Raw genomic sequence first — 27,055 nt, forward strand, 5'->3', positions numbered from 1 at the left:
GCAGGTTCGATCCCTGGCCTCGCTCAGTGGGTTAAGGATCCGGTGTTGCCATGAGCTGTGGGGTAGGTCGCAGACACGGCTCGGATCTCATGTTGCCGTGGCTGTGGTATAGGTTGGCGGGTAGAGCTCCAATTTGACCCCTAGCCTGGGAACCTCCATATGCCGAGGATGCAGCCCTAAAAAAAAGACAAAAAAAAAAAAAAAAAAAAAAAAAGGAGCTGGGAGTGGGGGAAGTGGGTGAAAAGCATAGAGCTAAGCCAGCGTGCCAGGGCTCAGGTAGGTTCCTGCAGGCATGCAGCCTCTCATTCTGAAAAAAGCAAGGCCCTTCAACCTGTGGCATTAGAGCCTCTGACACAATGGGAAGACGTCTTCTTCCCAAACCGCCATGAAGTAAAGCTTCACCAACTTCCACCGAGCCCACTAATGAGGGGTTAACAGGCATCACGGGCCAGCCACACTCCCCCAAACTGCTCTCAGGCCCCCACAGACGGGGGTCACTGGCCAAACGACATTAAGAATATAATTCCACTTTTTAAATTTCTTTTCACAGTTCCTCTCACTCCTTACGAAAACAAGATCAAATGTTTGCGAGGACCTCCTTGAATATATTTTCACTTTCCAAGCACAAACTAGGGGACAAAAAAAAAATTTAAAAAAAAAAGAAAGAAAGAAATTCTGGGCAGCCACAAGAACGCCTTTCTCTCCTGCCAAATCCAAGCATTATGCACACAGAGAGAATAGGATGAAATAAAAAACATCTCCAAATGCTTTCTGATATGTCCTCTCATTTAATCTTGCAACTCCTTAATGCTCACATTTTAATTGCAATTTTAGAGCCTTAATTCCTCCAGAGGTGCTAAAATACAAAAGAATCTGAAGCATTATTTCACAAAAACTGAAAGCCAGAGAGGACGAGTGGCAGGCCTCATAAAAATCTTTCCTCTAAACCACTCAAGCCCCTCAGAGTCTGCACGAAACACAGCAAACTCAGTCTGTTGACCTGAGGGAAGCAGGCTGCTGTAAAATATAACTAACTCCTCACTGGCATCGTTAGCTCTTGGTGTGTTTTAATTTTAAAACCAGAGTGTAATTATCTCTCATTTATTAGAGTCACAAACACTGCCAAAGGGAATACAAACCACTTCTTTGGGGATGAAGTTGCTGACAAAGGTTTGACAAAGAAAAATAATTAATAGCTTCATGCTGGCCTAGGGTGAGTCCTGGAGCTCAGAGAAGTGAACTTGGTGACGATGTGCCAGGCACAGCCGCATGATACCCAGCCAAGGGCATGGCACACACCTGGTCCTGAGAACCTTGGCAGCTTCTAAAGGAACTCAGGCTATCATATGGGACAAAAGTCCAGCAGGTTTTTTGCCCATCCTCCTTTAGTCACGGCTCTGTGTAGAAACTGCTTTGCTCTCCCGTTACAAACGCTCTCCTGTCTAAGAAAGCCATGGAGGGATGCTTGATGTCTTCCAGCTGGCGCTCGGGTGTTCTCCAAGTTTGGTTCTGGGCTCTCCCGTTGAGCGTTCGCATTCTCAGAAATCCTGGTGAGAGAGCTCTCGGGACAGGGAGCTGCCAGTGCCAGTTTCCTGGAGTGCGTCCAGTGGGCAACTCACCTGACCACCGTCGCCTCTGGGGAGCCAAACAGAAGATGGGTGGGGGAGGATCACGTGCAGCTGGATCACAACCCTTAGGAGGAGGAGTCGGCCTCTTAAAATGTGCAAGTTTAGAGGGTCCATCTTAACTTGGCTCTTAAAAGTCTTCTGAGTACAAACAGCATTAAATTCTAGCAGATATCCCTTTGTGGGTTTTGTTTTTGTTTTTGTCTTTTTAGAGCCATACCCATGGCATGTGGAGGCTCTCAGGCCAGGCTGAATCGGAGCTGCAGCTGCCAGCCTACACCACAGCCACAGCAACTGGGGATCAAAGTCCCAACCTACACCACAGCTCACAGAAACGCCAGATCCTTAACCCACTGAGCAAGGCCAGGGATCGAACCTGCATCCTCAAGGATGCTAGCTGGGTTCATTACTGCTGAGCCAAGTCAGGAACGCCCCCTTTGTATTTTCATGTGTCTCTCATGACTACCAGGTAGTTAACAGCCCCAGAACTGTAAAATATTAATTATCATTCTTTTTATCATTCATGATGGATTTACTTGTAATGCCTATACATTTCTCCTGTGATAATCCCTTTCTGTCCCTTGGAGCAAGAGAGGTCTTCCGATTGACAACTATTTTAGATCCTCTTGGGGTGTGTCTGGGTGATTGACAAGGCTTGGAGCCAGAATTTTATTTCCAGCCTTGATAAACCACTTAATGTGACTGACCCTCAGTTTCCTCATCTGTGAAATGGAGCTCATATCTTTATAGCAGAATGGGCAGGGGTTATGCTGCTCAAATTCCTCTTGGATGTCCAAGGGCAGGTGCCTGGGAAGGGCAGACATCTCCATCCCAATGCCTAGCACTGAGTAGGCAAACAACACAAAGCACACACAACACACCCACAACCCTATACACAAGATAGTCTGCTAGTCTTATTACTTTTAATAATATCAGCCACCAGAACAAAATAATAGATGTTATTGACCCCTGAGAGCAACTTCTAATTCAAGCTTCATTATCTCAAATTAGCTCAGCTATTTTTTTCCCCCTCCTCATAGCATTTTAAAAAAAAAAACCCTGGGATTTTGGCTCCAACTTCTCAGTGATAAACTTGGCTTTAGGAATATCCATCGAGTTTCCAATCCAGGGAGAACTATTAATGCTGGAGTGGAAGTGGAAATTGGGGAATCTGAATGAAGTGAAGGTCTGCTGGCGGCTGTAACGAGATCATTTGCTCCTGCAAATATTATTTCTTGGCTATCGGTATCTTTTGTCCCGATTTCTGCAGGCGGAGACCTCTGGGGAAAAAAGACTGTCCAGGGCCCACACATGTTTTCAGAACAAGCTGGTACATCCTGTCCTTGCTACAGAGCCTGGCACATCAGTAGCAAAACAGACCTCTCTTTTGACACACTTTCTCTGTGGATTCTGCAGAACCCAAGGCTTGCTGCCGAGGCTACCCCTGAACTTTCCTCCAGGGCAGGGCCTGTGAACTGCTTCCTGGAGCCCCCTGGTGGCCCTTTCCATGTTCACACCACGTACTCACATCACTTTGGGGCAGGAAGAGTGGCTTTCTAAGAGTCACCCAAAGGTTAGTTACCGGCATCCATCACCCACCGGAGCACCCCGCATTCCTAGGATGAAGGCAACATGCTCTGTGTTAAGGTTGGTACAGACACAGCACTTCTCTCTACTGTCAGTCATTCACGAAGCATCCCTGAGCACCTACTGTGCGCAGGCCCTCAGCCTGGGCGTGAGGAATACAGAGGGGATTACGATTCAGTCCCTGTTCTCAAGCAGCTTCCAGCCAAGAGGAAGAGGTGATGTCGTGCCCCGAGAAGGACAATACCAAGAGACGGGCCAAGTTTTAAGGGGACCTCAGGGACACTGCCAGGCTCTTTAGGGAAAGGGGGCAAGATGTCAGGGAGGAGGCAGAAGGTCAAGTGGATCTAAGAGGAATGAGCTAGGAAGAGAAGGGAGAACAGGCATTGCATAAGACAATCAATAGGCTTTGAAGCCTAGGCCTCCTGGGGGGACTATGGCAAACCTGGGGCAGGGGGGTCCCAGCAGGGAGAGGAGACTGGTGAAGGGGTTGGGGTGACTGAGAAGGACGTCATTGGCCACACCAAGGAGCCTGGACTCCACTTCTCCATCTGTGATTTTCCAAGCTGTGTTTGAGGCTTTCCGCAGACATTTGATTCCAATTTTATGGATGCTGAAGCTGAGAGAACACGGGAGTAGGCAGCCACGATCCACTGACTGCCAATTTCTGTGTTCAACTCCAGGCTAACCAAGAGAGAAACATCAGACTAACGCCCAGTAGAGGGGTGTCCTACCAAATAGCTACAAAACGCCAGCACCCCTGAAAACTGTCATCAAAAACGCATCCCCGCCAAGAGGAGCCTAAGGAAATGTGACAATGTGATAGGGCTATCCTGGACAGAATGCCAGAACAGAAAAAGGATGTCCTTCGGTTAAAATGAAGGAAATAGGGGAGTTCCTGCCGTGGCGCAGCGGAAACGAATCCGACTAGGAACCATGAGGTTTCGGGTTTGATCCCTGGCCTCGCTCCATGGGTCAAAGATCCGGTGTTGCCATGAGCTGTGGTGTAGGTCGCAGATGCAGCTCAGATCCTGCTTTGCTGTGGTTGGGGTGTAGGCTGGCACCTGTAGCTCCGATTGGACCCCTAGCCTGGGAACCTCCATATGCTGTGGGTGCAGCCCTAAAAAGCAAACAAAAACAAAAACAAAAAACAAAAAAGAGGAAATAAAGTACGGACCCCAGTTAATGCTTATGTATTAATATTGGTTCACTGATTGCATCTCACGTGAGATGTTAACAATATGGAAACTAAGTAGAGGGTACAGGGAAATTTTCTGCACTTCAGTTTTTTGGTAAATCTAAGACCATCTGAAAAAATATTTTTTTAAAAAATTCTGTGTTCATTCAAACAGCCAAACTATTGTCCCTGGTGGGCTGTGTGATAATTAAATGTTATAAGACAATTTATATTCTTGTAACAATAGCCAACATTTATTGAGTAATCTAGGCCAGGCCAGGCACTCTGAGAAGCGCTTTACATCATTTCATCACATCTGACAGCCTCGCGAACTAGAAACTGAAGGCATTCCCATTTTACAGATCAGGAAATGGAGACCCGAGCAGTCAGACAACTTGCTTGAGGTTATGTGAGTAGCAGAGTCTGGATTTGAATCCAAGTCTGATGCTAGAATCCAGATGCTTTAATAATGATTACATACTTTGTTGCCTCCTGACTTTTTTTTTTTTTTTTTTTGGTCTTTTTTAGGGCCACACCCTTGGTATACACAGATTCCTAGGCTAGGGGTCTCATCGGAGCTATAGCTGCCAGCCTGCGCCACAGCAATGCAGGATCTGAGCTGCATCTGCGACCTACACCACAGCTCATGGCAATGCTGGATCCCGACCCACTGAGCAAGGCCAGAGATCGAACCCACATCCTCATGGATACGAGTCAGATTTGTTTCCGCTGCGCCACAACAGGAACTCTGCTGCCTCCGGACTTTGAGTTTACATACTGATATTTCACTGAAAAAGAAAAGTACTGATTTCATGTTTCCTTTTAATGTTTGAAACCACAGCTATAGATAGGTGAGCAGGGGAGGGTGTTTCCCAGAGGACGAGGGACTAAGTCAGAGTTGGTGTTGGAAAGAACGTTCTGGCAGCCTCCGTGTGAAGGAAGGTCTGGGGCCGGCTGGGCCTCTGTGGCTGACATCTTCTAGCAACATCTCCAAAAGGAGGGGGAAAGGCAACCAGAGAGAATGAACTTCCCTAAAAGGATAAAGCAAAAGCCCTTGCACAGAAACCTTCGCTTCCAGCCCCAACCAATCGAATCACGGGCATTGCTGAGCCCCTAACTTGTGCCTGGCTGGGCCTGCCTCCAGGAGCCTCTGCCTGCCGCCTCCACAGACAGGGCCTGATGCTTAAGCAAAGGGAAAAACAAGTGCAGCCTAGACGATGGAGCGGGTTGGCCTGGAGCCCTGTCATCAGAGGGGCCAGGTCTGGGAGGGAGTGCTTGCTGTGAGCTGGGGTAGGCTGGGGTGCCTCAGGGAGAAGCCTGCAGGCTGGTCCCTGCAGATTGGGAAGGGACGATGGAGACACTCCAGGCAAGGCCCAAGGCCACCCCTCTCCACAGTCCCTGTGCCTGGGTCACCCAGCCCTCAGGTGCTGGAGCTGAGAGCCCAGCCTTGTACCAGGAGCACTGTAGCTTCTGTCTTCCCAGATCAATGAAAAACCCGCCTCATTTCACCCGTGTATTTGAGAGGCTACGAGATGCTACCCAGCAGCACATGTGGAACTTGGTACCCCTAGAAGTTATGGAAAACACCAGCAAGTCTCCTAGCCGCTCAACTCCCCCAAAGCACAGACACCATCTTATATAGCCTGGCACGTCATAGGCACCAATCTGTAGACGGTGAACGAAACAAGAGGTTTTAAAAGTCATGGGTCATAGGTCATAGGGAGGTGTACGAAATTGGAGTTAGGAAGATTAGTCCAAAATCCTTACCGCGTACTGAGTGGCTTAAAACAACACAAATACAGCATCTCACAATTCCGGTGGTCAGAAGTCCAAATGGGTTTCCACTGGGCTAAAATCAAGATGTGAGCCAGGCTGCATTCCCTTCAGAAGTTCTAGGGGAGAAACCATTTCCTTGCCTTTTCCAGCTCTGTGGCCACCTGCATTCCTCGGATGGCGACCCCTACCCCATCTTCAAAGCTAATAATACTGCATCTCTGTGACCTTCCGCTATGGTCCCCTCTCCCTCTGAATCTCCCTCTTGCCTCCCTCCTTGATGCTGAAGGATGCTTGTGATGACTCTAGATCCACTTGGATAATCCAAGATAGTCTCCCTATTTTCAGGTCAGCTAATTAACGATCTTAATTCCATTTGCAACCTTAATTCCCCTTTGCCCTGTAAAGTAACATAGTCACAGATTCCAAGGATTAGGACATAGACATTTTGGGGTACCATTATTCAGGCGACAAGTCAAACTATAGGAAACAACCAGTTTTTCTCCAAAACATGAAAAGCTTAATTACCACTTATCAAGCACCTACTGTATACCAGGTTCCTTGCATATATTATCTTACTTAATTGCAGTTAATGGCCAAAGAGGCAGGCACTGTGAATAAAAACAGACCACGTTTTTCACTGCCAAAATCCTCTAGTGGTTTCCCATATGTTTTAGGGAAAAACTCAGTCTTCTGATGGTCCTGTGGGACTCTGCAGCATCCAGTCTTGGCCTGGCTCCCAGCCCCAGCACCAGCCTCCCCTCGACCTCCATGCTTCAACCACATGGGCCTCCTTTCGATTTCATAAACTTCTGTGGCTGCACCTGCTAGCCCTTCTTTTTTGCAAAGTTCATCCCCAAGATTTTCACATAGTTGGCCCTGCCTTATTATGCAGATCTCTATTCTATTCACTGCCATATCCCCAGCTCCTCAAATAGGGCTTAGCACATCATACCTGTTTATAAACAAACACATCTGAGTTATATCAGGGAAGAAATGAGATGACATGGCCAAGTTCACAGAGCTAGTCAGCTAGGATGTGAATTCAGCGCACATCCTATACCCCAGACTCTTAAGGAACTAGCCCCTGAGCTCCCCACCAGAGACCCATGATCTAGCTGGGAAAACACTGGGTCCATCTCTTAAGCTGTCCCCTGCTCACTGGAGCGCAGTGAAACAGTGACATGGCCTGCTGACCAGGTCACCACATCCCAACCAATCAGCGAGCCTAACTGAGTACAGTCTGCACGCTTGGCTGGGAAGGCTGCGAGACAAGAAGAGGATATGGTCACTGCAAACCAAGAATTCCTAATCAAGTGGAGGAAATCAATCCAAAACATGAAACCAGCAGATGCACCAGGAGGCATGTGATCCAGGGTTCACCGCTCTAACAGGAAGGGCAGCAGGGCCAGATGTGTGAGAGTGCCATGGGGGCCGCAGTAGCTGGGCTGAGCCAGCAGGGCCGGGGCAGGTGGGCAGGGGTGGGAGACTGGGGAACACACAAGCAAAGGTACAGACCCCAGTACTGGCGGGACCTGTATGAAGATAATCAGCAGATGACCATCAGCATGTTAGGAAGCAGAGGAATATCAAGTCAAGTTAGAACCAGACTCTGGAGGCCTTAAAAGCTGGACTGAGGAACCTATGCCATATCTTTTAAAAGGACGGAGAGTCCTGCCAGATCCTGAGTCAGGGAGAAGCCTGTGTTTTAGGAAGACTTGTTTTAGAAGTGGAAGCAACGTGGAACGGATGTTACGAAAACCTGTTCTCTACCAGGCGGAGCTGATGCCAAAAAGACCTTGGATCACAAAATACCTCCAGATGGCAAAGCCAACTCTGGGGCCCAGTTCCCCTGAGCTAAGCATCACCCTCATGCTAAGGCCCTTCAAGTGGGTGACAACCCAATATCTTCTGGCCATGAGCACGCCAAATTGCTTTCCTCTGCGGTGGGGGTCATATGGGCAGCTGGAAACACATGGAAGGGTATAAGAAGCCATTAGGAGAAGAAAACAATAAAAAACTGTAACCTGTAACTGAAACCTGAGCAATCCCCTCTCCTCCCAACCCCTAGAGTGAATATTTCGAGTTTTCAGATTTCAGAAGACAAACTGAAACGCTGGCTGGGAAGAATTTGTGATTCACCGGGCATGTTTTAAATGAAAGTTTTAAAAATATCCTTTCATGGTTTATCTCCTCTATGCTTCAACGCCAAAGAATAAATCTCTACTTTGATGGCCTCTCCCCAGGACCCGTTTCATCTACAATGCCTGCAATAAAAAACTACACTTATACACTCCTTTTTCCTGAAGACATCCAAGGCAGAATTGAGGCTTCAGAAAGAAACCTTTTTAAAAAAGAAAAAAACATATGGTTCTAACTTCCAAAGGAATTGATTTTTCCATATTCTAATGATCAGATATACATCTTTTAAACATTGGACTTTTCATTCCACTTTGCTGTCATTTCTGGGGAACTTAAACAGATGTCATCATGTTTTTCTATGGGTGACAGCAACAGCAGCCCTGCGATGCCATGATTGTAACGTGTAACAGGGGAGGCCACTGAGTCATGGATTCCAAAGACTGAAATCCCCATGAAGCTAACCACACTCAAGAACTCTTTTAAAATTCCCTGCAGGGCCTCTGAAGAACCAAACACATCAGCAATGAACCAGCAAAACAGCAACCATCAGGAGAGCATTATAACAACACCGTCGATATTGGAAGACTTTGAACTGGATGAGAAGTTAAGTTTTGATTTCAGACTGGACTAGATCTTCGTACCAACAGGTGAGTCATAAGAACCTAAATGTTGGGAGTCTCCATTGTGGCTCAGTGGGTTAAGGACACGACATTGTCCCTTTGAGGATTCAGGTTTGATCTCTGGCCTCACTCAGTGGGTTAAGGATCTGGTGGTGCTGCAAGCTGCAGTGTAGGTTGCAGATGTGGCTTGGATCCAGTGTTGATGAGGCTGTGGTTGCAAGCCCCAGCTGCAGCTCTGCTTCCACTGCTCGCCCAGGAACTTCCATGTGCCATGGGTGCAGCCATAAAAAAAAGAAGATGAACCTAAATGTCCTTATAGCGGGAAGAGACCAGAAAGTCATGCAATCCACCCAAGACGTCACAGAGCATGTTTTAAGTCAGTGCTTGGGCGGAGGTGGAGGGGGGGGTGTTCCTGATTAAATTCCAGTGGAAGTCGGACTATTCAATGAATGTGTTATAGAATCAAAATCACAAGAACAATAGCATATTATTTTTTGGCTAGCGAATTAAAAAGATGAAAGACAGGGAGTTCCTGTCGTGACGCAGTGGTTAACGAATCCGACTAGGAACCATGAGGTTGCGGGTTCCATCCCTGCCCTTGCTCAGTGGGTTAAGGATCCGGCGTTGCTGTGAGCTGTGGTGTAGGTCGCAGACACGGCTCGGATCCTGCGTTGCTGTGGCTCTGGCGTAGGCCGGTGGCCACAGCTCCGATTAGACCCCTAGCCTGGGAACCTCCATATGCCACGGGAGCAGCCCTAGAAATGGCAAAAAGACAAAAAAAAAAAAAAAAAAAAAAGATGAAAGACAAAATACTGCACAGTTTTGAGGAGAGTGAATGGAAACAAGCATCTCTACATACTTCTGGTATGTCTTAGTCCATTCAGGCTGCTGTAACAAAATTCCACAGACTGGGTGGCTTATAAATAAGAGAAGTGTATTTCTCATAGCCTGGAGGCTGAAGTCCATAGTCAAGGCACCAGCAGGATCAAGTTTTCTGGGAAGGACCCTCTTCCTGGTTCACTGCCAGCCCCTTCTCAATGTGTCCTTTTATGGTGGAAGGGGCTAGAGATCTTTCTGGAGCCTCTTTTATAAGGCATTAATCCCATTCATGAGGGCTCCACCCTCATGACTTTAGCACCTCCCAAAGTAATGTGTATCAACGGCCTTAAAATCTTTATAGCTTTTGACCCAAGAATTCTTCACTAACAATATATTCTAGGGATCATATGGAATATATAAAGAGAAATGCACCCAAAGATATTTATCGAGTTACATCTACAGTGGAAACAGGATACCACCTAAATGACAACGGGAAATTTATACACAAACGATGGTAAAGGCATTTGGTAAAAAAAAAAAAAAAATTACAGTCATTAAATATCAAGTTCTCATAAAATGCTTGAGGCTGTGCAAAAATTTTGATGACATGCAAAGAGAAAAGATCAAAATACAAAATTGGGGTGGGAGTTCCGACCATGGCTCAGTGGTAACAAACCCGACTAGTATTTGTGAGGATGCAGGTTCGATTCCTGGCCTCGACCAGTGGGTTAAGCATTAGGCGTTGCCATGAGCTGTGGTGTAGGTTGCAGACTCGGCTCAGATGCAGTGCTGCTGTGGCTGTGGCACAGGTCGAGCAACTACAGCTCAGATTCAGTCCCAGGTTGGGAACCTCCATATGCCATGGGTGCAGGTTTAAAAAGACTTTAAAAGGGGGGCGGGGGCGGTATATCATATGTAATGGTCAGTTTTACCAGTTAACTTGGCTAGGCCGTAGTACCCAGTTACTTAACACTAGATGTTGCTGTGAAGGTATTTTATAGATGGGGGGTAGGGGGGTTAACATCTACAATCAGGTGACTTTAAGTGAAGAAGATGACCCTCCGTGCTGTCGGTGGCCTCTTTTGAAGGCCTTACCAAAAAAACTAAGCTTTCACAAAGAAGAAGGAATTCTGCCTCAAGACTGCAGCATTAACTCCTGCCTGAGTTTCCAGCTTGCTGGCCTGCCCTATGTATTTCAGACTTGCCAGTCCCACAATCATGTAAACCAACCCATTTTAAAAAAATTTCTTCATGGAATTCCTGTCGTGGCTCAGCAGAAACGAATCTGACTAGGATCCATGAGGACACAGGTTTGACCCCTGGCCCTGCTCACTAGGTTAAGGATCCAGTGTAGCCATGAGCTGTGGTGTAGGTCACAGATGCGGCTGGGATCTGGCATTGCTGTGGCTGTGGTGTAGGCTGGCAGCTACAGCTCCAATTTGACCCATAGCCTGGGAACCTCCGTATGCTGTAGGTGTGGTGGCACTAAAAAAAAAAAAGCAAAAAAGAAAGAAAGAAATCTCTTCAAATATGTATGTGTGTATCTATTTGTGTATGTACACACACACAAACACACCATCTCCCATCGGTTCTATTTCTCCAGAGAACCCTGACTGGTGCACAGCATGATTCCAATTTTGGAAAAACAAAGCTAAAATGTATGTGTACAAACTATATTGACAAAGCTTGAGTCTCACAACTGAATACAGAGTAGGACTCTCATTTTATTCTTAAAATAGCAGCTGTATGAACAATGCGTGAGAGGAAAACATCCAAATATTAACAGTGAAAAGACTATGGTTCATTTTCATAGTCTTCCATAGTGAAAGACTATGGTTTATTTTCATAGTGTTCCATAGTTATTTATTTATTTATTTCAAAATAACTGGTTATTTATTTCAAATAACTCTGGTTACTTATTTCAAAACAACTCTGGTTATTTGGTCTTGATACCTAATATTTTTTCTAAATGTTTTCTCACAAGCAGGTGTCACTTTGGTTATCAGGGGAATCACGGTTACAGTGTGATTTGAATTAACACAATTTCAGTGGCCATTAAAAGGCACACTGTGTAGAAAAGAAACTCATGGACTTGGAGAACAGACTTGTGGTTGCCAAGGAGGAGGGGGAGGGAGTGGGGTGCGCTGGAAACTTGGGGTTAAGAGATGCAAACTATTGCCTTCAGAATGGATAAGCAATGAGATCCTGCTGTGTAGCACCGGGAACTATATCCAGTCACTTGTGATGGAGCCTGATGGAGGATAATGGGAGAAAAAAGAATGTATATATGAATATGTGACTGAGTCACTTTGCTGTATAGTAAAAAACTGACAGAACACTGTACACCAGCTACAATGGAAAAAAGTAAAAATCATTAAAATAAAAAAAAACAAAAGGTACACTCTAATTTTAGGCAACTGGACGAAGAGAACACACTTCTTTACCGTCTCACCTGTATCCTTTTTTTTTTTTTTTTTTTTTGTCTTTTGGCCATTTCTTTTTGTCTTTTTGCCATTTCTTGGGCTGCTTCCGTGGCATATGGAGGTTCTTTCTTTCTTTTTTGCTTTTTTTTTTTTTTTTTTAGTGCCACCACACCTACAGCATACGGAGGTTCCCAGGCTATGGGTCCAATTGGAGTGGTAGCCGCCAGCCTACACCAGAGCCACAGCAACACGGGATCCGAGCTGCATCTGCAACCTACACCACAGCTCATGGCAACGCTGGATCGCCAACCCACTGAGCAAGGCCAGGGATCGAACCCACAACCTCATGGTTCCTAGTCGGATTCATTAACCACTGTGCCACAATGGGAACTCCTCACCTGTATTCTTATCATTTCCCCAGACCTGTCCCAGCCCCATTTTTTGTGCCCCCTTCTGCCTCCTGCCCCTTCCTTCACTCTCTCAAATAAAAAACCCATTAGATGAACAAGGCAGTGACCTTTTTTTTTCTTTTTTCTTTTTAGGGTTGCACCTGTGGCATGTGGAGGTTCCCAGGCTAGGGGCTGAATCGGAACTGTCGCCACCGGGCTACACCAGAGCCACAGAAATGCGGGATCTGAGCCACGTCTGTGACCTACACCACAGCTCACGGCAACGCCAGATCCTTAACCCACGGAGCAAGGCCAGGGATCGAACCTGCAACCTCATGGATACTAGTCAGATCGTTTCTGCTGTACCATGACAGGAACACCCAGCAGTGACTTATTATCCATGTTTTATAAATGAGGAAACCGAGGTTAAGAGGGTTTAAGTGGTTTGTACACAGATACCCAGCTGGTAATTGACACAGCCCAGATTCCTTCCTTCATGAACTGGAAAACCAGGCACATGTGAGTGATTTTCATTCCTGTTCCCATATAGACCATGTGAGAACCATGTCAATTACATTACAAGGTCTTCTCTCCGGCCTCCCACAGCCTTCCTCAGTGACTTCAGACAATGGCTCATTAAGCTCCAGAAAAAGATGTGGACAGCCAGGGTCAGGGGCCAGGACCAAAGAGGCTCTGGGTTTGGCCATATGTCCAAACACCCCAGGCCAGGGCCTCTGATGACTCAAAGCTCCACAGCTGGAAGCGACCAGGGCCACCCTCACTGCCCCAAATGGGGCCCAAGTCAGTGCTTTCTTTCCAGCCCCCACCTAATTACTGGCATAAGGCCCTGGCCAGCTGCCATCCTGTGCCCACGAGGGAAGGCCCCACTGCAGAGGACTTGGGATACAAAGCAATTCCAACTGCTGGCGGCATCAAGTTCTTGGACTGGGTTCGAACACAAAGGCCTTGCCCGCTTCCCTCCTCCTGGGCTTGTGGAGATGGAGTGTTCTTTTGACTCCCTTTAGAACTGGATGCTTCCTGTGGGACCCTGACACCCTCCTTGCCATCCCCAGAGAACAGGGTCTGGATGTACCAGCACCCCTGCGACCAATGGGCCAATCTCCTTAAATCATGAGACCTTTACTTCCAAGCACATATCCTGCTGTCCCCTGCAACCCTGAGACCGAAAGGTAGTCCAGGCCGGTAATACTCAGTGTGCGCTAAGTAGATGATAAACACACTACCCACAGGCCATAACTGATGTCCTGGCTGGCCTCCTATCTAAGAATTTCCCAATGATTAAAAAAAAAAAAAAAAAAAAAAAGGGTGGCATTACTGTTGTGGCTCAGTGATTAACAAACCTGACACGGGTTTGATCCATGGCCTTGCTCAGTGGGCTAAGGATCCAACGTTGCTGTGAGGTGTGGTATAGGTCGCAGATGTAGGTCAGTTCCTGCATTGCTGAGGCTGTGGCGTAGGCTGGCAGCTACAGCTCCAGTTGGACCCCTAGCCTGGGAACCTCCATATGCCATGGGTGTGGCGGTAAAAAGACAAAAGACAAAAAAAAAAAAAAAAAAAAAAGAGAGAGAGAGAGAGAGCGCTACATTAAATGGCTAGCCAGCTAGACAGTGGCCTGGGGTACAAGTTTAAAAGAAATGTAAAATATCCTTGGAATAAATTGGAAATACGGTACCAGTTAACTCAGATTTCCACATACAGCTTCTTCCATACTGACAATGTCTGATCAGTTCCCCTTCTGTCACCAGTTAATGCACTTGGTGGGATTGGGGGAAAAAAAAGGCACAGCCCTCTTGGAAAGCTGTTTGGGTTTAAGATGGTTGCACTGCCCAATGTGCAAGTGACAAGGTGTAACTAGAGGCCACACCACCAACCCCAAATCCAGCCAGCTAACAGGAGCCTGAGTCAGCAGGTCCAGGACTGCTGAAATTGAGAAACCAAACTAACCCTTGCCCCATTAGACCTATGTAGTGGCAATAAGTGACATATTTGAGTAACTCAATTTGAACTTCTTTTTTATATTTTCCAAGATGTTGTTTAGTTCACAAAAAACACATGTAATCCCTTATTTTGAATACAAAGAAACAGGCTCGCTAGTTTTATTTCTATAAATACCAGCTTCTCTCCATCCCCACTGCATAAATGTTGAACACACAGTTCAGGTATTTGGCCTAGGACTGTCTGGGTCCCATATCAGAACCCCTCAGGCCACAGCTAAAGTGCTCAGAGCACCGGCTGGGCAACAGGAAGGCCAGGAGGCTCAGATCTGCCTCTGACAATCAGCCCCCCTGAGGGCTGTGTAGTGTCTCCTGACCTGCTAGGGGACTCATCAGGGCACCTGCTCCCCATCCAGATGACAGCAAAAGCAAAGACTCAGGCTGCTCATGGCAAAACTGGAAAAGCAAGAGGATTTCGCCCCCCCACCCCAGGTCCTCCCCCTGTGGGTCCCCCCACCCCCACCCCGTGATTAATAAAAAAGGCAGGGGAGGGAGGGGAAGGGTATAAAGGAAAAGGCAGAGTGGAGAAGGGGTTTCATAATGACACCTGGACAGAGAGAGAGGAAACTGAGAAGAGTGAATGGGACCTTAGAGCTGCCCCCCACCCCGGCCTCTGTGAGGAGGAAGGGAGGCAGCTGAGACACGTGCTGATGGGGATGTGACATGTGCTTTAGCACAAAGATTTAATGGGCAAAGCTAACCACAGCTTATAGAGAGGGACTTGGTAGCTGGTATAGAGAGGCTCCTGTTAGCTGGCTGGATTTGGGGTTGGTGGTGTGGCCTCTAGTTACTTGCTGTGCCAAGTCCATTACAGAAAAGTCATCGTCAGCAGAGTTCCCGTTGTGGTACAACAGAAACGAATCCGACTAGGAACCATGAGGTTGCAGGTTCGATCCCTGGCCTCGCTCAGTGGGTTAAGGATCCAGTGTTGCCATGAGCTGTGGTGTAGGTCACAGACACGGCTTGGATCTGGCGTTGCTGTACTGTGGTGTAGGCTGGCAACTATAGCGCCGATTGGACCCCTAGCCTGGGAACCTCCATATGCCTTGGGTGCGGCCCTAAAAAGCAAAAAGAAAAGAAAAGTTACAATTGGCATCAGAAAATGTATTCAGGTTTCTGGGACTGAGTTGAGGTCCAGGATGGAGACTTAACAACTGAATCACAAAATCAGAAAGGTATTAAGCTTTCCTCCAGACCCAGAGGAAAACAGCTCCTTGTTATGTACACATGTGCGAATTACCTGCAACAAAGTAGAATATACACACTGACATGCCTTTGAAACCCTGAGAAAGAGCAATAACTCAGGGCTTCACATTTACTGAGAGCTTATTATGTGCCATGCACTGCTCTATGCACTGGACAGGTATTAAATCATTATGTTTCTCACATCATGATAAACATACTAGTATCTCTTTGCAGGAAAGAAAGCTGAGGTACAGTGAGATTAAGTAATTTGCAATTTTCTGAAAGTTACATGAGTATAAGCAAAAGCAATCCTATAAAACTTGTGACCACGGGGGAGAAAGGAAATGAATTTCATAGAACCCATAAAAATTAGCACATACTGAGCCCTTAGCATTTATTATCCAATTGTTTTGTTTTTGTTTTGTTTTGTTTTTTAGGGCTGTACCCGTGGCATAAGGAAGTTCCCAGGCTAGGGGTCAAATCGGAGCTACAACTGCCAACTTACGCCACAGCCACAGCAATGTGGGATCCAAGATGCATCTGCGACCTACACCATAGCTCATGGCAACGCAGGATCCCCGACCCACTGAGCAAGGCCAGGGATTGAACCCACATCCTCATGGATACTAGTCAGGATCATTATCGCTGCCCAACAGGAACTTCCACGTTATCCAATCATTGCTCCAAATCACTCTTGACTGTAGTTGGGTTGGGTCAGTGGGTGAGGTCAGGGTGTTGCTTCCCTGGATTCTTCTCTCCTGGGCCATGTCTTGCTCTTCCATGGCTACAGCTTTCTCCCCAGAGCCTGGTCAATCCCCTGTCCTGTGCCCCTTAAGGCTCAAGGGTAGTAACCGTTCCGAGCTGTTCCCAGGCCCTGGGGTGCCTCACTACCCACACCTTTGTAGAGCTCCTTTCCTTCCTCTCTTTAATTACTCCATAAAGAATGCCAACTGCTCTCCGTCAGGATCTCAACTGATACATGCAATTCTGAGCACTCCATGCGCACTTCAAATCCCCACGTAAACCCTAGTAGGTAAAATTATGATCCTCACTCTGTAGGTGGGGAACTTGAGAATTCTGATGGGTTGACTAACTGCCCAAAGTCACAGGAAGCTAATCCAAAGGCAAAGTCTGGATTTGACGCAGGTGGGTGTATTCCTGTGTCTCTACTGCATGATATCGTCCCTCTAACCTAAGTTATATAAAATGTCTCTGCTTACTGGGCCATCGTGGTTGTTCCGTGTCAGGAAGAGGAAGAAACATTTTCAGTGCCATTAAACACTTGACCTATGATCATGGCTGCCCAATCCTATTGCTCCCCAAAGATTACTGGTCTACCACTGGACATAAGAGAGTTGATGGTGAAAAGCTGCATTCCAAAAATCAATCTTATAAAAGGAGGGGCTATCCCATTTTACAGAGGACCCTATAATTGAGTCAACCAATTGCCAGCTTCCAAAGAGTCATCATCAATGCCACAGAAGCTGGTATTTCTCACGGTATACTGTGTGCTACAAAACACCTATTTTGCAAGAGCTTAGTAGATGCTTCTTGAAAAATAGGATCCTAAGGACAAAAAAAAAAAAAAAAAGTTTTGGAAACACTGCATCTTATATGCCACTTTGCCCCTACGTTGGAAATTCAGAGAGAGTATTAAGCCTTGATAGCAAGAAAAGGAGTTCCTTTCGCTTAGCTTTTTCCAAACTAATTTGAACATACTGTACTTTCTTGTGGGTGGATGCTCATTATTAGCTTTCCTAAGTATGAAAATTAGATACCTTCTATTTTAAATGCCCTTCATATCTATGCATTTTAACTACTTATAATTATTTGCCTATAAATTCAGTTAGAGTCTTTGGCATTGCTTAAAAATATCTACCTGGGAGGGGACTAGAGGCCTGTTACAGTGGGCATCAACAGCAACAGAATATTCTGGTGCCGCTGCCACCACTGCTACACCTGCCATTGGCACACTCTTTGAAGTGGCACATTTAGGGTCATACTGAGAAATCTCCTTCTTATTGATAAATATCTCCTGATATTAATAAACAGCAAACAGCTCTCGACAAATCCCTTGAAGGGAAACACAAGTCAATATTTATTGCCAGACTCCAGCCTGAACTACTCCTCAGGCTTCCTTTGCCTACACTGCGAATAGAGCCCACAGCACACAGGAATATGGTTAAATATTTGTGTTCAGGCATCCAGAATTCCCTAAAATCATCCGGATGTCAAAACTTCTTCCTACTTTCCCCACTGATTAACGAAATATACGTCAGAAATTCCAGTGGATCGAGAGTTTCAAAATCGATTCACTCAAGCTGGCTTGCAATCCTTGCAAAAGAGGTGCAAATCACAAACCCGCACGCATACACAAAGACAAAGGAGGACAAGAAAAAAGAGAGAAAAAACATTTCTGAGGAAGTTGTAAATACTCGAGAAATGTCCCCGTCTTAGTCTGTTAGGCTGCTATTACAAAATACCAATGCCTGGGTGGCTCATGAACAACAGAAATTTATTTCTCACGGTTCTTAGGGGCTGGGAGTCTAAGATCAAGGCACCACTATGGCTGTGTCTGGTGAGGGCCTACTTCCCGGAGCATAGCTGGTACCTTCTCAATGTGTCCCTCACAGGGGGGGTGAGGGAGGGGCTCTCCCTCTGGAACCTCTGTTATAAAGGCATTAATCTCCCCAAATCGCCTCCCAAGGGCCCCACCCCCTACCACCATCACTTGGGGGTTAAGATTTCAGCACATGAATTGGAGGCGGGCCAGATACAATCATTCAGATCCCAACAGTCCCAGATACTTGCTTCATGACTGATGCATAGCATTTGGTATGCACCCAGATGGGTTATTCTAAAGATGGGGACCGTGGAGCATATAAGGGCCTCTCAACCCTGGCAGCAGAGAGAAGGGGAAGGACCTAGAAAGAGGAGCCACCGAACCTCATAAGTATAGACTTTATGTACAGATTTACTTGGCTTCTCACGTAAAATAGTTTGAAATCTGTTCAAAGCCATAAAATTTTATTCTAGGGCCCAGCTGAGAATAAAGCCAAAGAGGAAATGTAACTGGCTACATGCATGGAACATGGTCGCCAGTTATCAAAGAAATTAAAAATAATTAAGATTGTTCCCATTAATTAAATTATAACAATGAATATAGAAAAAGGATGTAGTTAAGCAGACACTCTCATAGACTACTGCTGGGAGCATATACTGGCATATTCCTTTTAGAAAGTACCTTGGTAATAACTATCAAGAGTTTTTTTTTTGTTTGTTTTGTTTTTTTGTCTTTTTGCCATTTCTTGGGCCGCTCCTGCCAGGCTAGGGGTCTAATCTGAACTGTAGTCACCGGCCTACGCCAGAGCCACAGCAACACGGGATCTGAGCCGCGTCTGCAAGCTACACTACAACTCATGGCAACGCCAGATCCTTAACCCACTGATCAAGGGCAGGGATCGAACCCGCAACCTCATGGTTCTTAGCTGGATCTGTTAACCACTGTGCCATGATGACTATCAAGAGATTTTAAAAGGCTTCCTATGATTTGATCCAGTAATTCCATTATAGGAAGTCTACCCTATGGAAATAATAGTAAATATGGAAAAGTAATTATACTAAAACTGTTCAATATCATGTTTTTATCATGGCAAATAACTAGAAACATACTAAACTCCATAATAAAGGCAATAGGTTGTCAACCTATGGTACATCTTCCATATGGAATATTATTATATCATAGACATTAAAGAGTACACTCAAGAATTATTATTATTATTATTTGCTTTTTAGGGCCACTCCCACGGCATATGGAGGTTCCCAGGCTAGGGGTCTCATTGGAGCTGTTGTCACCAGCCTACACCACAGCCACAGCAACACAGGATCCAAGCTGCATCTGCGACCTACACCGCAGCTCATGGCAACACCAGATCCTTAACCCACTGAGCAAGGCCAGGGATTGAACCTGCATCCTCATGGGTGCTAGTCAGATTCGTTAACTGCTGAGCCACAATGGGAAGGCATTTTAGGAATTATTTATAGTAATATTGTAACAGGAAATGCAATGAGAAAAAATGTATAGAGATTAAAAATATATCAAAAAATAGAAAAACACTGGAAATATGTGAAAATGGAAACAGTGTCTAAGTCAATGCAATTCAAGAGTGTGATTCACGGACTAGCCCCAGTCTGTGAACTGTGTTACCTGTCTATCAAGAAAAATAATTTGATAGTGTGCATTTGGAAACTTTTAGCAATTAGATATTGCTGTGACAGCCAAGTGCATGCCCCATGGCACTGTGAGTTGAACAGGGTACAGGACAGCTTGGGTGCTGTCAAATTAGAACGGGGAGTTACAGGTGACACAAGTGACACAGTAGCTGGACACAGTGGGACATCACAGTCCACAAAGGATTGGAAATAAAAAAGAACCAAGCCAGGAGTTCCCGCTGTGGCTCAGCATAAAGAAATCTGACTAGTATCCATGAGGACTCAGATTTGATCCCTGGTCTCGCTGAGTGGGTTAAGGATCTGACATTGTCGTGAGCTGTGGTGTAGGTTGCAGACATGGCTCGGATCTGGCATTGCTGTGGCTGTGGCACAGGCCAGCAGTTGCAGTTCCAACTGGACCTCTAGCTTGGGAACCTCCATAGGCCACAGGTGCAGCCCTAAAAAGATCATAAAAAAATAAATTAATTAAATTATATTAAAAAAAAAGAATCAGTCTTTTATCTAGACATTGGTCCACGTGGTAGCACTGCAGATAAATACTTTTATCTTTCTCTTCTATATTTTTCCAAAATTTTTATAATGCTATATTGCTCTAAAGGAAAACCAACATGTTTTCTTTGTTAAACAAGCAAAAACAGGAAAATAAATGTTACTTGACTTTTATATCTTTGGAAAATTTTCCTATAGAAATACATGCACATAAACTGAGAGGTGGGAAGACATCGTGGTTAGAAAAATGGACACTAGACAATCTGGGTTTGAAGCCTGGCACTCCACAATTTACTGCAGTTCCAACTGGACCTCTAGCTTGGGAACCTCCATAGGCCACAGGTGCAGCCCTAAAAAGATCATAAAAAAATAATGAGCCAGTTAATCATTCTGTGCCTCAGTCTATCCATGCATAAAATAGGGATAACAATAGAACCTACCTCGTAGTTCCTCACAGCATTTGGCAGAATTAAATGAGTCAACATACATAAGGCGCTAGAACACAATAAGCTCTCTATAAATGTTCATTATCATTATTATTACAAATTATAGGCAGGGATGAGAGTTACAGCCAAATTGCATTTCCCAATTTCTTATCTGCAAAATGGGTCAAGAAGAATGGTAGAAATAGTAGTAATCATAGCAATGAATATTAGGTGTTTTATGCGTGCCAGGTTCCAAGCCAAGCACTTGACATGAATTAGCTTATTCATTTTGTCTTTTTTTTTTTTTTTTTAAAGGGCTGCACCCATGGCACTTGGAGGTTCCCAAGCTGGGGGTTGAATCGGAATTGTAGCTGCTAGCCTATACCACAGGCACAGCAACGCAGGATCCAAGCCGCATCTGTGACCTACACCACAGCTCACAGCAACACCGGATCCTGAGCAAGGGCAGGGTTCAAACCTGCGTCCTCTTGGATGCTGGTCAGATTCATTTCCGCTGAGCCACGACGGGAACTCCAGCTTATTCGTTATTAACAGCACTAGAGACAGATACTAAGTTCTCTTCATCCTCATTCTGCAGAGGGGAAAACTGAGGCTCAGAGAACTGAAGGGACCTGCCCAGGGTCACCAAACTCTTAGGGGTGTCTCCCTCTAGTGCACAGAGGACAAGGATGCCTAGAGGCTAGACTGTGAGCCCCTTGGGAGCAGAAATGACTGTCTTGTTCCCAGGGGGCACCAGGGTCACCATACTATTCAAATTCTGGCCCTTTTTTTTTTTTTTTTTTTTTTTTTTGTCTTCTTGCCATTTCTTGGGCTGCTCCCATGGCACATGGAGGTTCCCAGGCTAGGGGTCTAATCAGAGCCGTAGCCATGGACCTGCGCCAGAGCCACAGCAACGCGGGATCCGAGCCATATCTACGACCTACACCACAGCTTACGGCAACACCAGATCCTTAACCTACTGAGTGAGGCTGGGGATCGGACCTGAAATCTCATGGTTTCTAGTCGGATTCACTTCTGATGCGCCACAGTGGGAACTCCTGGCCCATCTAATTAGTGTATACTGTTATCTTATTGTTTCACTTTGCATTTTCCACCACACACTGATTTGAAACACTGACACCACTAAGTGCCGACAAGCATGTGGAGCAACAGGAACCCTCATTCATTACTGGTGGGAGTGCGAAATGGTGCAGCCCCTTTGGAAGACAGTTTGGCAATTTCTCCCAAAATTAAATATACTCTTACCACCCAATCCAGCATCATGCTCCTTGGTTTTGTTTTGGTTGTTTGTTTTTTGTCTTTTTAGGGCCACACCCATGGCCTATGGAGGTTCCCAGACTAGGGGTCAAGTTGGAGCTGTAGCCTCCAACCTATGCCAGAGCCACAGCAACACAGGATCCAAACTGCGTCGAGACCTACACCACAGCTCATGGCAACACCAGATCTCTAACCCACGGAGCGAGGCCAGGGATGGAACCTGTGTCCTCAGGGATACTAGTCAGGTTCATTGCTGCTGAGCCACGAGGGGAACTCCAACTCTTTGGTATTTATGCAAAGGAGTTGAAAACTTTTATCTCTACACAAAACCCTACATGGGTATGTTTACAACAGTAGGTTGGGGGAAGGGAAGGATGGTTCAGCAGGATGGAGAGGATGCTCAGGCCCATGGAACTACTCGGAATAACTAGAATGCTGACAGACATCATACATTTGTCCAAACCCACAGAATGGACAAGATCGAGAGTGAATCCCCATGTGAACTTCATGGACTTTAGATAATGATGATGCATTAAAGCAGGTTCCTCAGCTGTAACAAATGGATGTTGATAACGGAGGAGACGACGCATGTGTGAGGACAGGGGGTCATGTGGGAAATCTCCAGACCGTCCTTCCTCTCCATTTGCCTATAAAACTAAAACTGCTCTTTAAAAAAAATAAAATCGCGGAGTTCCCATCATGGCTCGGCGGTTCATGAATCTGACTAGCATCCATGAGGATGCAGGTTCAATCCCTGGACTCACTCAGTGGGCTAAGAATCCAGCATAGCCATGAGCTGTGGTACAGGTTGCAGACTCAGCTTGGATCTGGCATTGCTTTAGCTGTGGTGTAGACCAGTGGCTACAGCTCCGATTCGACTCCTAGCCTCAGAACCTCCATATGCCGCAGATGCGGCCCTAAAAAGCAGGGGGGAAAAAAAAAGACCAGGGCACAGGAAAAATCCAGGACTTGTTTCCAGCTGGGGCCCTCACTAGGTCCCCTCAGCCGGGCGTCACCAGCAGCTGGCCTTCCTCTGCAGCCTGGTCGGGGTGTTGCTCTTGGGGAGTGACTAAGCCCAAGGCAGGCAGCTCTTGGAATGTCACGGGACAGAAGACATAGGGGCTTATGAGTCATCCCGCCCCCACCCTCCCAACCCCCCTGCTATGGTCAAAGGTACAATTTATTATCTTCGTCACTGGGTTTTCTGCCCCTGGTTGGTTGGGGATTGGTGGAGCAGTCATCCGTAAAAGGAAATCAGACTGTTCGCCGGTCCCATCTCTCCCTGCCAAAGGGACTGGAGGTGGCGGGAAGGGCACTGGCAGGACCCAGCTGTTTCCGGGCCTGGAGGGATTCAAGGAGGCCGAGAGGCTGCTGGGACACTTAGCAAGACCCTGACTTTAGCCATCAGCTTGGGGGTGATCTTCGACACCAGTGAAAAATCTGGGCCCTCTGCAGCAACATGCATCCATTCCAGAAGAGAGCGAAATCTCTGAATATTGATCCTGAAAGTGGAAGGGAGGACACAGAAGTCCTTCCCTCAGAGAACAGGGCAGGGGGCTGGCAGTGGAGAAACAGTTAAAAACACACGGAATTTTACCTTGACAGCCAGAACCTTCTGTCCATACCAGAAGTCTCAGGACTTGATGCCTAAAAATACATGGCATTTCCAGCCAAAAAAAAAAAGAAGGCATTTCCAGCAAAATTACAGTTCAGAGTAATTTTCCCATCTACCCTCTCTTTTTAAGACTGAATTCTTAAGGAGCAACAAGAGCTTTTTTTAAAGTTTGGGGAGGCATTTTCCTTTCCTAGTTTTTCCTTTTTTGGTGAGCAATTTGGTAATATCCATCAAAGTTCACACCTAAAAAATTTTTTTTCTTTGTAGGGCCACGCATCCATCATTTGGAGGTTCCCAGGCTGGGGATCCAATCAGAGCTACAGCTGCCGGCCTACACCACAGCCACAGCAACACAGGATCTGAGCTACGTCTGCAAACTACACCACAACTCACGACAGTGCCAGATCCCTGATCCACTGAGGGAAGCCAGGGATCTAACCTGCATCCTCATTTCCACCGCGCCACAGTGGGAATTCCCCAAACCTAACAAAGTTTTGACTCAGCAATTTCACCTCTAAGAATTTACTGTACATATAAACAGGTACAGAATGTTTTCGTTTGCAAACCTATACAATGCAGCACTGTTTGGAGTAGTGAAATGCCACAAAAAACTTAAATGTTCATTGATAGGAAGCTGGTTAAATTTAACTATGGCATATCTGGGCAGTGTATATAATTGTTTATTAAAATATGAGGTAAATCCATATGTGAAAGATATTTAAGATAAGTGGGTATGTGAAAAGTATAAACTGCTGATCGCAATGCTATTCCAGATGTATAAAAACAAGAAGAGCAGGAGTTCCCGTCGTGGCGCAGTGGTTAACGAATCCGACTAGGAACCATGAGGTTGCGGGTTCGGTTCCTGCCCTTGCTCAGTGGGTTAAGGATCCGGCGTTGCCGTGAGCTGTGGTGTAGGTCGCAGACGCGGCTCGGTTCCAGCGTTGCTGTGGCTCTGGAGTAGGCCGGTGGCTACAGCTCCGATTGGACCCCTAGCCTGGGAACCTCCATATGCCGAGGGAGCGGCCCAAGAAATAACAAAAAGACAAAAAAAAAACAAAAAAAAAAACAAGAAGAGCAGACAGGCCTCCAAAACAGAGAATTTCTGACCCTACGCTATTACTATAATTATCATTATCATCATAGGCTACATTATTATCTAGAAAGCCTGAGAGTTGAAAAGTAAAGGGGCTTGGACTTCCCGTTGTGGGTTAAGAATCTGACTAGCATCCATGAAGAGGCAGGTTTGATCCCTGGCCTCGTTCAGTGGGTTAAGGATCTGGCGTTGCCGTGAGCTGCAGCGTAGGTCACACATATAGCTCTGATCTGGTGTTGCTGTGGCTGTGACATAGGCCAGCAGCTGCAGCTCCAATTTGACTCCTAACCTGGGGACATCCATATGCCACAGGTGAGGCCCTAACGAAAAATAAAAGGAGGAGGGGGGCTCTTTCCAGTTTACATTTCTAGCCTCTTTGAAAAAAATTTTTTTACCATAAACATCTTCAGCTAGTTGAATAAAAACAGAAGCAAGAATATCATTTGACTAAATAGAAGGGTTAAGTTCCATGAGCACAAAGACAGCTTTCTCTCTGTCCTTGACAGTGTCTGTCAGGCACTCCTATCTGTGGAACGTCCCCCCTGAGGACCAGGCCCTATTGCAAATGCTTCTCAAGCACTAATTCCTTTAATCCTCATGACAACCCAATGAGGTGGGTACCAGCAACATCCCATTTTGCAGGTGAGTAAGCTGGAGCTCAGAAAGACTGTCTCAGGTCAGCAGGGTATGGTGGGACCAGACAGTCTGGTGGGTTCCAGAGCCAGACTGCCCCCCAGTAAATGTTTGTTGAACAAATGGACAAGCCAGAAAAGCTGTCAACAATGTTAAGACCAGAGAAACTGTAAATTTTTAAACAGTTAACCACTGTTCCTATCTTATTCATCATAGTTAATTATTATTGGCGAATGAAAAATAAACGCTATTCATGGAGTTCCCATTATGGCTCAGCGGAAATGAATCTGACTAGCATCCACGAGGACACAGGTTTGATCCCTGGTCTCGCTCAGTGTTAAGGATCTGGCGTTGCCGTGAGCTGTGATGTAGGTCACAGACCCAGCTCGGATCTCACATTGCTGTGGTTGTGGTGTACGTAGGCTGGCAGCTATAGCTCCGATTTGATCCCTAGCCTGGGAACGTCCACATGCTATGGGTGTGGCCTTAAAAAGACAAAAGACAAAAAAAAAAAAAAAAAAAAAAAAGGAAATACAAGAAAAATAAGCACTATTCAGAAAAGCCAGGTGTTTTAAGAGTGGGCACTAAACGTGAGTGTGAAAAAACTGATTTCCATCCCTGCTCTATCACTTAAGAGCTGAGACACCTTGGGCAAGTCACTTCACCTCTCTGAGCCTCAGTTTCTTCACCTGCAAAATGGACACAACAGGACTTCCCAGTGTTATTGTAAGGATTAAATGGGACATCATACGTGAAAGCCCCTACGTGCTTGACACATGTTGGAGATGCGTAAAAAATAGGAACAGATACTGAGGATAGAATAAACTATGCTCCAAGCATCGCCAAGCAGACCCCCCACCCCCATCTTTTTCAATCTGCTGAGTTTCGGAAGTGAACTGAAAACCTTACATTCATATATACAAGCCAACAATCTGAGGAGGAAATCAGAGTTTTTAATTGTTCTGATCCTGCCTCTAGAATATTGATTTAGGACACTTAATGCCATCTCCAAATGCCAGGCTTCATTTGCATCAGGTTGGAAGCGGGCTGCCGAGCAGTGGCTGTTGATTTTAGACAGGGGCTCGGGAGGGCCTGCAGCCCAGCTTCCTCCTGGCCCTTGGCCAGCCCAAGAGCTGGCTTCACCTGGGACTCGAGAGACGGGGTCGACTGAAGAGGCCATGTCTTTGATGGATTTTCACTGTTTAATTAAAGTGCAGCTGAGGCCTGGGGCCGGGCGTACCTTTCAGCAAGAGATTCGTCACGGGTTGCACAAGTAGCCTTGCTTTGAGGCCATTTGGCCAGGGCAGAGCTCGACGTTGGCCAGGTCTCTCCCTCGCCCAGGAAGCCTGTGCTTCTGCCTTTTGGAGGCCCCAGGACTCATTTCAGGAACGCAGCTCCCCAGGCACTATACACTGCCTCTAGCAGCATCTCAGAATCTGAATTCGAAAACCAGCGAATGGCTCCCAGAGTCCCGAAAGACCAGCTTTACAAAACATTCCAGGCTGCTCAGCTGTTCAGCAAACACAATCAGCTCTCT

The 27,055-nt window shown here is 46.2% G+C and overlaps 1 protein-coding gene and 1 long non-coding RNA gene across 2 annotated transcripts in view; both read right to left on the minus strand.

Annotated features, from left to right (window-relative positions):
* Positions 1-27,055, minus strand: part of PARVA (parvin alpha) — a 189,022-nt gene that overhangs the window by 139,857 nt on the left and 22,110 nt on the right.
* Positions 1,087-4,195, minus strand: LOC110259299. The gene is made up of 2 exons (XR_002341573.1): positions 3,154-4,195; positions 1,087-1,635 (listed from the first exon to the last, which is right to left on the minus strand). It is a non-coding gene; the product is annotated as an uncharacterized LOC110259299 (long non-coding RNA).

Source organism: Sus scrofa, chromosome 2 (genome assembly GCF_000003025.6).
Source record: "Sus scrofa isolate TJ Tabasco breed Duroc chromosome 2, Sscrofa11.1, whole genome shotgun sequence".
Taxonomy (NCBI): Eukaryota; Metazoa; Chordata; class Mammalia; order Artiodactyla; family Suidae; genus Sus; species Sus scrofa.